The sequence below is a fragment of the Lontra canadensis genome, unplaced genomic scaffold (assembly GCF_010015895.1).
Source record: "Lontra canadensis isolate GAN:19392208 unplaced genomic scaffold, GSC_riverotter_1.0 scaffold20, whole genome shotgun sequence".
Classification (NCBI taxonomy): Eukaryota; Metazoa; Chordata; class Mammalia; order Carnivora; family Mustelidae; genus Lontra; species Lontra canadensis.
This window is the reverse complement of record NW_022631014.1, coordinates 15,072,941-15,083,551: the sequence shown is the minus strand read 5'-3', so window position 1 is coordinate 15,083,551 and position 10,611 is coordinate 15,072,941. Positions and strand designations below refer to the sequence as shown.

Genomic DNA, 10,611 nt, shown 5'->3' with positions numbered 1-10,611 from the left:
AAGAAGTTTATTTATTATGAAAGTAATACATGCTTATTGTGTGACATTTTGGAAATGCAAAAACAATATAAAGAAAAAATATATAAGGGGCCTGGGTGGCTCAGTGGGTTAAAGCCTCTGCCTTCAGCTCAGGTCATGATCCCAGGGTCCTGGGATCAAGCCCCACATTGGGCTCCCTGCTCAGTGGGGACCTTGCTTCTCCCTCAGCCACTTCCCCTCCTGTGCTCTCCTGTGCTCTCTCTCTCTCTGTTAAATAAATAAATCTTGAAAAAAAAATAAAAGAAAAGAAGAGAAAAAAGTCCAAGTCACCTACCATTCCCTGTGAGGGCTCAAGGGGGCTGATATTTACTAAATTCTTGCCAAGAGCCAGGCACCCAGCATTTCACAAAGCTCGCAAGAACCCTGAGAGGAAGGTACTTGTGTTATCTACGCCTAACAGAGGAGGAAACTAAGGTCCAGGAAAGCTGATCTGCACAGGGCCTTTCATTAGCAAGTGGGGGAGCCCATGTTCAAACACAGGCAGCCCCGGTTCCAGGACTTAACCACATGGGTAGCCTTCAGCTATAGAGCTGCTTCAGTCCCAAAGTGTGTGCTGAGGAACCCTCAGGGTGCAGAAGGAAGTTCACAGGGCTGCCAGCAGGTGTTTTAAGTTTCTCATGGAAACCTAACAATGTCTGTCACACATCGTACAAACTACTACTGTTCAACAGTTTGAACCCAACTACTGAATTCATCAAACTGTCAGATTTTTATTTGGTGGGGGGCAGTGTCCAGGAGCTCCATAAAAGAATTCCTGAGGCACAATGGGGCGCCTGGGTGGCTCAGTCATTTAAGTGTCTGCCTTTGGCTCAGTTCATGATCTCAGGGTCCAGGGATCGGGCTCCTTGCTCAGCAGGGATCCTGTTTCTCCCTCTGCCTGCTGCTCCCCCTGCTTTTGCACAATGCTCTCTCTCTGACAAATAAATAAAGTAATAAAAAAAAATTTCTGAGGCACCAACAGTTCCATGAATCAAGAAAGTTTGGGAACCCCCAGCTACTGGCATTCAAGCATAAACAATTTTTCCTTTTCATCTTACAAAAAGGAATCCAGGAAGCGTATCCATCTTTAGAACTTGCTTTTTTTCCTTTCACCATCTTGAGAATATGTTTGTGTGTAATTAAATGATTTCTTCTTGCTCTGTTAGACACATATTTTTTCAGATTTCTCCCGTTTTCTAACTAATGTGTGAACCTCTTCGTGAATAAGGATACCGCATAGCGTGGCCGGAAGTTGCGTCTATGCTTAAGGCTTTCAATATGTGGCCAAACTACTTTCCAGAAAGGTCTTCTTTAACTGCATTTTGACCAATAGTGTGTCAAAATAACACATTTACTGTATATCATCCCGTATAGTACCACTTAAAGAATACTTGTCGTTTAATAGACTAAAAATGTTTTATCATGACTGTTTTAATGTATTTTTGCAGTTGCTATTGAGTTTGGAAATTTTTTCATTTGTTTACTGGCCACTTGTGGTTCTTTGGAAAATTATCTATTCACGTTCTTTGCTCATTTTTCACTAGGAATGCTCATCTATTCCTTATTGATTTGCAAGTGGCTCCATCCAATTTTAATGAAAAGTTTAAATCCCCAATGCAGCTGTCAGAAATGCTGATGGCTGCAGTTCTCTGCAGATCTAATTGTTTTAATAAGTTCCACTAATGATTCAGAGGCTAATGAAGGTGTAGATCTGATTGATGGAGCTTAGAAAAGCGATGTAATTAGAAGTTTCCTCCCAGTCAAAAGAGCCCAACTATATTTATCAGTTCAACTTCCTACTTTTCTTCCTATTTTGAAAAAATACATTTAAATACATCCCACTGGTCCCGGCAGGGTTGTGGGGAGGACACTAGAACCATGTCTGGTGGTTATATAACCCTCCAATTAAGTTAGGGTCGTATCTCCTCTTTTAGGTTTCATATTCTGGCTTCAAAGTGCAAGCTTCAAATCTCTTCGGTTCATTTCTGCCTCAGCAGCCTCCAGAACTGGGAGCCAGGATGTCACCTAGCAACCAGGGCTCTGCTTATAGAAACAGGAGCCTCAGCCTGGCCAAGAGAGGAAAATCACCAGTTGGAATGAAAAGTTTTAGCTTTGAACTAGAGACCAGCCAGAGGCACAACACCTACTGAGATGTCATGGCCAGATGTCCTAGAAACCCAAGTTTGAAGAGTTGGGGCAAGGCATGGTTTCAGGGACAACCTCTGGAAGCTTTGCTCCCCAGCCTGAGGGGTGACAAGAAGGTGAGTGCTCCTCTATCTCTCACTCCCTGAGTTTCTGAGATAAGTAGCTTCATCTTTTGGGATCCCTAATGGTCAGTACTGGGAGGTCAGTCTTGGGAGGCCACAGAATTCAGTTCTTCACTCAAGAACTTGGGTATGAAGGCTGCTCCCTGGGGAGTCCGTTTCCTCATCTGGGTCTGAGTAAGAATGTGTAAAAACTTCCCAAGGGGTTCCCACACTGTGAGGTTAAGGGTTACATTAACATCCCCAGGGTGTCCTGCATCCATTGTCCATTGTCAGAAGGAGACGTGTGGCCAGAAGCAGGAAAAGCTGGATTCGCTGAGTTTCTGAGGGAAGCAGAAACTTCAAGCCTCCAGCGTTATAATCCTACTGGCAGACTGCCCCTATTTACTAGTTATAGTATCTTGTCCACCCCCCTAAAACACACACGCACACACACACACACTCTCATTTACACACCCATCATAGATTCCCCTTCTTATTTTTCCTTCTCTTTCTCCATGGGACTTGCTCTGGCCAAGGAAATATTACTCAGCATTTCTGGACAGGAGCAGGGACCTTAAATGTTCTTCAGTGGTTTGACTTGCTCTTCTACTCCCTGTTATGAAAAGCTAAGCCTCAGGTAGCCACTGGTCCAAGGAGAATGAAGAGACAATGTATTGCACACCTGAACTTTCCTGTAGGCTGAAATAGAGCCAACCCAGCCAACCCTCAGGCCCACGAACAAGACAAACAAAGGGTTTCTGGTTGTAAGTCACTGAGCTTTGAGGACTATTTGTTAAGGACTATTCCACTGTTCATGACTCCTTATCACTATTTCCTTCTAGATTTCCTGGTTACTGGATTTTCTGAGGTCTGGTTGGTCAGCTCTTCCTTTAATTCTAGGAGATTTATTGTATTCTTCTAATAAAGTCTTCTCTTTGCTAAAGTTAGTTGGAATTGATTCCTGTGGCTTGTAACTCAGAACCCTAACTGGTAGGGCTCATCTACCAACTCCTTACCAAATCTCCCACTCCTTGGTCTGAATTCAGAAGCTTTCTCATATGATCAAGTAGTCTATTTCAGTCTTCCTTCCCCTTATCCTTTTCTTTTCTGACAGCCTTTGTGGCATCCAACTGAAACAATTTGCGCCCTGGACCATGTCTGGGGAACTTTGCATACATTTGCTTTGCCTGGAACTTCCTCTTCCTGTCTCCAGCTGCTGAAGTCCTGCACCCCTTTCAAGGCTCCACTCAAACACAATCTCCTCTATGAAGCCTTTCCTCATTCTCCTGGGAGACCTCCACCCCTCTGCCATACTAGAAGCAATTGCCCCTGGTCCAGATGGAGTTGACCTTCCTTGACAGCACTGCTATAGTTGATTCCCCACTAGAGGGGAACTCACTGAGGCCATTTCTCAGGGGAAGCAGAGAGAATCCAGGTTGATTTCCCTCACACTCATTCCTGCTCGTTGCTTTCCAGTATTTCCTGACCCTTGGGGTCACAGCCTGGTGTTATCTATTTTTGAACCCACGGGGCCAAGCTCAGGACCTAGAACACAGGTGTGCTCTAAAGTACTGTTGGTTATTTGAATGCAGGCATGAACAGATGTCCATCTTTTCTAGAATTCCAGGCCGTAACAAACACATAGTAGAAATCTATTTTTGGGCAAATGTTTCCTTTGAGCCCCAAATGGGACATGATGATCGTCTTATTTACCTGTCCAAAGATGAAGTTGGATCTGGGGTGAGCCATAGGCCAAACTTTGTGGTAAAACATCCAAATGAAGAATGCAACACTTGAAATTCACTCGGTCTGCAGCTGTTGATGGAACCATCAGACATCCAATACATGTAACCTAAGAAATGAGGTCCAGTGCAGGGAAGCAAGAAGCCCAAACTTACACAGACAGTTGAGAATTAGAAGCCAGGTCTCCAGATCATTCATCCTTTTTTTCTTATAAGGAGTAGCAGACCAGAAAGGGCCCAAGCTGGGTTTTTCCATTTTCTGTGGGTCTTCCTACACAGCCCGTTGATGGGGAGGGCACCACCATCCCTGTACCAACCTCCACAGACACAAAGGCTGCTCTTCTGTGCCCGGGAGGATTCTTAAAATAATAATGCTGCCTGCCTCTGTGGGCTGAAGCCAGCTGTCTTGGTACACTCAGTTCCTGAATTACAATTTCCTGCTCTTTTACTTGTGGCGATAATTAGTGTCACAGTAACTGGTCAGTCATGCCTACTTCTGTCCTTGTAGCCAAGGCTTGATTAGGCAGGAAAGAGATCCAGGATGAAAGGAACCAGGTGAGCATCATGGGATGGAGCAAGCAGAACTTTGGGAGCTAGAAAGATATGAATTCAAATCCTGGCTTTGCCCCTTGCTGGCCCTGTGGCCTCCATGTTCTTATCTGTCTAGTGGGAGTAAAAATGGCACCCATTTCAGGAAGCTAAGGTGAAGTAACTCTCATGTCTGACACAATCAGGTGGTTAGTGAGTTTTATCTTACTCTGTAGGATAAGGAGGAAAGCTGTCTTAGATTGGGTTACCCTAGAAGCAGACCCTGGGTCAAGCTTATTTGGGAGGCGAGCCTAGAAAACATCAGTATGAGGGCAGGGAATGTGTTGAAAAGGGGATGAGAGCAATACTAGGTGCTCTAACATGTTGGTTACCCATGTTAGCATTTGGAGTTCAGCCCCACCCGGAACCCCTGGGACATAGGTAGAATACACTTCAGAGTTGTTTCTCCTGCAAGGGGCGAGGAAGTTGGAGTATTTATTCACCCCAACTCCCATCTATCATTGATTGAACATTGCTGAGGGGTGAGGCTTAACCCCCAAAACAACTTGCGCCTGGTGCCAGCTCAGTGGGCTTAAGTAGCCAGAGAGTCCTTCTTCAGGCAGCAAGTTGCGTCTGCTGGAAACTGGACATCATGGGGTCCATGTGCAAGGGACTGTTCAAGGTGGGGTCCCCACAGCATCTGCTACGAGGGACCAAAGCTCATCAGGAGAAGTAACATCTGTCACATCAGGTCTCAGCTGGGGCTAGAATCAGGACACCAAACCTGAAAGTCAGAAGCTGGTGCAGGTAGCAGTGGGGAGTATCAGAGATGATGTTAGGAGTCCTGGACATTTGCCATCAACTGTCCTGGAAGCCCAAGCCCCACATTCCTGGATTCTGGTCACACTGTGAGGCAGGTCAGATTTCTCTGTTAGCATGACCTGGTGCAACTCGAGATTGCGTTGAGAGCCTTTCTCACTCATTCAAAACATAATGGTCCCTGTTTCCCATATATACTCTCTCACACTCCCATAGAGGGTTAAAGCTTAAGCTCTGGTACTGAGTGTTGGGGAAAGGGGTGTGTGTGTGTGTGTGTGTGTGTGTGTGTGTGTGCGCACGCTTGTGCAGGTCTTGGAGGAACTATGGAGGGGACGACCACTTGGCTCATGAAGTGCAGTGATTTCAGCCTGGGGTGAGCTGAAGAGCACAGTAAGAGATGGGCAGTGCAGGCAGTGCAGAAGGCGTGGAAAACAGAATGAAGGAGCCTGTGCATGAGAAAGGACCTGAATTCTGCGTGAATCCTCCCAATACACCCCCTCCCTCAATGGCCAGCAGAGAGAAGTATTTGGAGATGCCTTATGCTTTGTAAGTCAAGTGTCAGAAATTCGCACCGCGTTTGGGTTTGATTGGATTATTTGAGTTGCCCGAATGCTTTTCTGATAGAATCACAAAAAGGTGCTAAGCTTTGTGACTTCCTATGTAAATGAAATGAGAAAAAACATCCAAGTGCCTCGCCAATCTCATGGAAAAATCACCCATGAAAAGAACTTTGAGCAGCCAATTTCCATTAGAGCTTTCTTGGGGGGTTATAAATACATGTACTGACAACAATTATCATGATTATCAGCAATAATCATCACTCTGGCTATTTTAGCAAGTACCATTTCTTGAGAGCCTCCTATCTGCCGCTTATCTAGATTTTCATATCTTACTACATTGAAGACTCACAGGAATTCAGATAGGAAATAAAGGCACCAAGAGGTTAATTGATTTGCTCAAGGTTGCATGTCTGCTAGGTGGTGGGCTGGGATTCAGCACCAGATTTCTGTCTTCAAAGTCAGCGCTTTAAATGCTTCACGACAGGTACCAGGTGATATATTTGAAACTGATTTCCTTTGGTGGTAAAATGTTGTTCTTGGAAGCATTGAGATCATTTCTTGACTTCTTCATCATAATCAGAATTTACAGATGCCCACAGCCACATGGAATCCATGGTTTTGACTCAGCTTCCAGGTTTGGGGATGGCTCACCTTCATGGCTGCAAATTTATAGACCAGATCCAGCCTCCAGATTTGCTCAGACTGCATGGTGTTGTACAGGATTTCAAAGTTACACTTACAACTTGGGAGATCTGATATCAAAATCAGGATTTCAAGCTCTTTTGGAAAAATCAAAGGATCTGTAACACTGATGGAAGCTCCCTCTTGGGTTCACCACAATTCCCACCTGTCCCTACTGCCTCCCTGTCATTAGCACCAAGTGATGGGGCCAGGTAGCATCACACTTTGCACTGTTTTGGGTTTTTTTGTTTGTTTAGAGTAAATTAGATATTTCTAATTCCTTTATCTTCCCAATTGTTTCCTCACTTTTCCTAGCTTTTTAAGCATTTGCACTTTTGACACTTGAAAATCAATTGCCTCCCAATACAGCTCTTTAGAGACATAGGGAAACCATCTGGGGTTTTATCCTGTCCTCTCTTCTGTGCTCTTGTCCTGCTGAATGGCACAAAGACACCAAATCACCTTCAGACAAGCCTTTTTTTTTTTTTAAGATTTATGTAACTTTAGAGAGAGGGGAGGGGCAGAGGGAGAGAGAATCTAAGCAGACTCCACACTGAGCTCGGAGCCTCATGCGGGGCTCCATCTCATGACCCTGAGATCATGACCTGAGCCAAAATCAAGAGTCAGACCCTTAACTGACTGAGTCACCCAGGTGCCCCCAAACAATCCTTTTTAAATTATGGATCTAACATTTGTTATTGCTTCTCCAGCCTCTGCTTGCTCATTTGGGAAATGCCTCCTTGTCACTTCATCTGGAGAGTTAAACCAAAAGCCAAGCCAAATGACCAAGTCACCCAAAACACTGAGACTCAGTCCATCATCAAATGAGCAATCCGCTATATCGTTAGATCCTTTGAAGTATTCTGTTTTCATTGATCAGTTCATCTTGGTTCCATAACAGGAGTTTATGGAATATTGAACAATAGTTGAACTATTGTTCAATATTCCCCAGCTCTCTGCTGCCACAGCTGGAGACCAAGGTACCAGGACAGAGTGGTGGGGGAGGTTGACAGGGAGAAAGGGGCAGAAGAGAGGCAGGCTCGTCAGGGTGGGAGAATAAAGAGAATGCATTCCTAGGACTGTGTTCTTTATTATAAAGACTTATAAATATGTTATTCTTATGAATAAGAAAACATGAATAAAGAATATGCTCATAAAAATTCTCCTTATTAAAGAATATATTATACTTCTTTCTCTCCATTTCCCTTCTCTCTACACTTAGGACCCAGGAACAACAGAGGAAGTGGGAGCAAGGACACCGTGAAGTCTCTGTGTAAATGTTGTTATGAGCACAAAATGAAAACTGGTCAATTAAAACTAAATAATGAGACAAACCAAGTAAATTTATCAAAGTTGCCATTCAGCCAATTGGGAAATATACACATAAGTTCATTGTAGGTACTTTGGAAGATTAAATGAGCTAATGATTCTCTGGCCTGTAGCCCAGCACTCTTACAAACGGTGACTATCATTTCGTGGATCCAGATCATGCCACCCACCAGCCTGTCACCCAGATTACCGCCGGAGTCAACTTTGACCCCCACTTCCTGCCCACTCTCAAGTCTAGTCAAAACCAAGATTCCACCTGCATGGTGACTAACAGAGCCACAAGTGTGGAAAGAAAGACATTAAGGATGTCTTGAGAGTAAGCCAGGAATCAGCTCATGATGGAGTGAGCAGAAGGGTAGAAATCCCAGGACAAGCCCCAGGCCCACAGGAGAACCAACGCTTTGCGGAAGAATGGGTCCCTCGATGAAGGCTGATGAACCACAGAAATCTGAATAGGTAGGAGCAGAGGTGGCCCAATGGCAGGGCCTCCCACCCTCTGCCCAGGAGTGGCTGGTATCACAAGAAGTTCACACTCAGGTTTCACATTCACTAAGCCACCATCAGATCACTTGGCTTCCGGAAGAGTGATGCCCCCAGGGACAGAATGTGCTTGCCCTACTGATGTGAATGTCCCGTCTGCTTGAAATTAATAAATTTTCTTTCTGGTCTGTTCTCATCTCGGGTCCTTCATTGGCAATGTTGATTCAAGCATCCAATAACTTTCAGACTTCAAAGATTGAATTTCTGAGCTTACACAGCTAAGGACCAGACACCAGGGGTGGACGGTGATTCATCCTCCAAGGTCAATGTCCCTTGGTGGGGGGGAGGTCTCTACGTGGCCAGTGCCCAGCCCCCCACTAGGGCAGTGGGGTCTTCCCATGGGCAGCCTCAGCCACCTCAACAAGACACCAGTCCTGGAGCAGAGGGAAGGATACAGCATGGCTGCCACAGAAAGTCAGGTTTCAAGTTCCTCACAAGGCAGCAGCAAATTATGTTTTTGAGCAGGACTTATAGCCTTTCCTAATACTGCTGGAGAGGAAGGGGGAAAGTTCCTCCCCACATTAGCCTGAAAATCTAATTGAGGCAAATTCTGTTGCCTAGACAATGGCATATTAAATTGTTCAGCAAAAGCAAGAATTTCTAAAAAATCGTCCCTGATCTATAGAACTAAGGAACGTAATAAATCTCCCAGGATTTATAGCAACGCTTAGGATAGATCATGCTCAGAAATTGCATTAGCATGTAGATGAGATGGGCAGAGGGCTGCAGGCTCCTGAAGCAAGAGGACAGGGAGCCAGAGAAGTCTGGCCTCTTGCGGTAATGAGTGTCTCCAGAGCACATCCAAGAGAAGAAAAGGGCTGAAAGGAGAGCGTCCTGATGGCCTACCTGATTCAGGCACAGAGCTGGTAACCTGGACTGTTTATCATCTCTTTGAATCATCACCATGTGCCCATAGAGTGCATCGTTTGCAGTCTTGCTGGTTTTTTAAATCCCCATTACGTTAAGTTGCTTAGGGAGACAAGCAAGAGAGAAGCTTAAATAAAAAGCAGGTGTTACTAGATAAATCCTGCTGGATCTAACAGAGAGAAAAGGGAAAGCTAACCCAAGGCTAGAGAAAGACCAGAAGCTGACAGCACCAGGGCTGTGGACTCGGCAGTGGGTTTGCTGACTGCCTCTTTGCTGCCCTGACTCAGCAACTGAAGATCTTGGGCCTTCAGTTCAAGGACAGAGTGTGGAGGTTGGAGCAAGATTGGGTTTCCTCCTGGATCTGTCGGGGACAGCCAAGGTGGCGGGGACATGCAGTGTAGACAAAACTGATGAGGACTTATCCATGATCCCAGAGGTGTGATGATGGCAAAGTCCCCCCAGGACCCAACAGAGGGTGCATCCCTGCCCTCTTAGTTTTCCTGGGCATCTCTCCCAGGGCCCCGAGTGTTCATCAGCCCACTCGATTAGGGGCAGGAGAGAATGTAGCTTCTGAAATTTAACAAAGCATGATTATTTGACCCCCAGTGGTCTTGGAGCATCAGCACAAGTGTCTCTCTTCTGTTGTTACCACTTGGTTTTCGGGTGGTCAGTCCCACTTGTCTGGATCTTCTCTTTTTTCTGGAGGCATGAACTGTAGATGATCTCCAACTGCTGAAATATTCTGATATTTTGCTGGTCTGCCCCCAAGTGCTTCACCATTCGCCACATGGTCTGGCCCCAAGTCAACAAAAAGAAGTAGTTTGTCCCTGCCATTCCCAAAACCCATTTCTGTAGCAAAAATAATGAGAGAGGCCAACCTGTGCAGATTCAAAACTACACCAAATCCTTTGTGTGCATAATCTCACTTAATGCTCACGGCAACTGGATAATAAGGGGCTATTTCTCAATTTCTCTTCTCATTTGATAAACGAGAAAATTCAAGTGTAGAGAAATGTCACAGCTAGCCCAAAAGTCATGCCTAGCAAATGACAAAGCAGGATTGGGACCCAGACAACCTGAGTCCAGATCTAAGTGCTTCATTTCTATGGTACTGCTTCTGAAAAGAAAGAAAGGAAAACAAACAAAGTTGTGGTTATGGTTATGGTTATCCCACTAATTTATGGCTGTATAAGTAGCCAGACAGAGAGACTAACACTTACAACATCATTTACTTTCTCACGAATCTGCAGTTTGGGTTCAGCAGGCATGGCTTGTCTTTGC

At 45.1% G+C, this 10,611-nt stretch overlaps 1 long non-coding RNA gene across 1 annotated transcript; it reads left to right on the top strand.

Moving 5' to 3' along the window:
- Positions 1 to 2,017: 2,017 nt before the first annotated feature.
- Positions 2,018 to 8,597, top strand: LOC116869815. The gene is made up of 2 exons (XR_004383108.1): positions 2,018 to 2,279; positions 7,817 to 8,597. It is a non-coding gene; the product is annotated as an uncharacterized LOC116869815 (long non-coding RNA).
- The last annotated feature ends 2,014 nt before the right edge of the window (positions 8,598 to 10,611 follow it).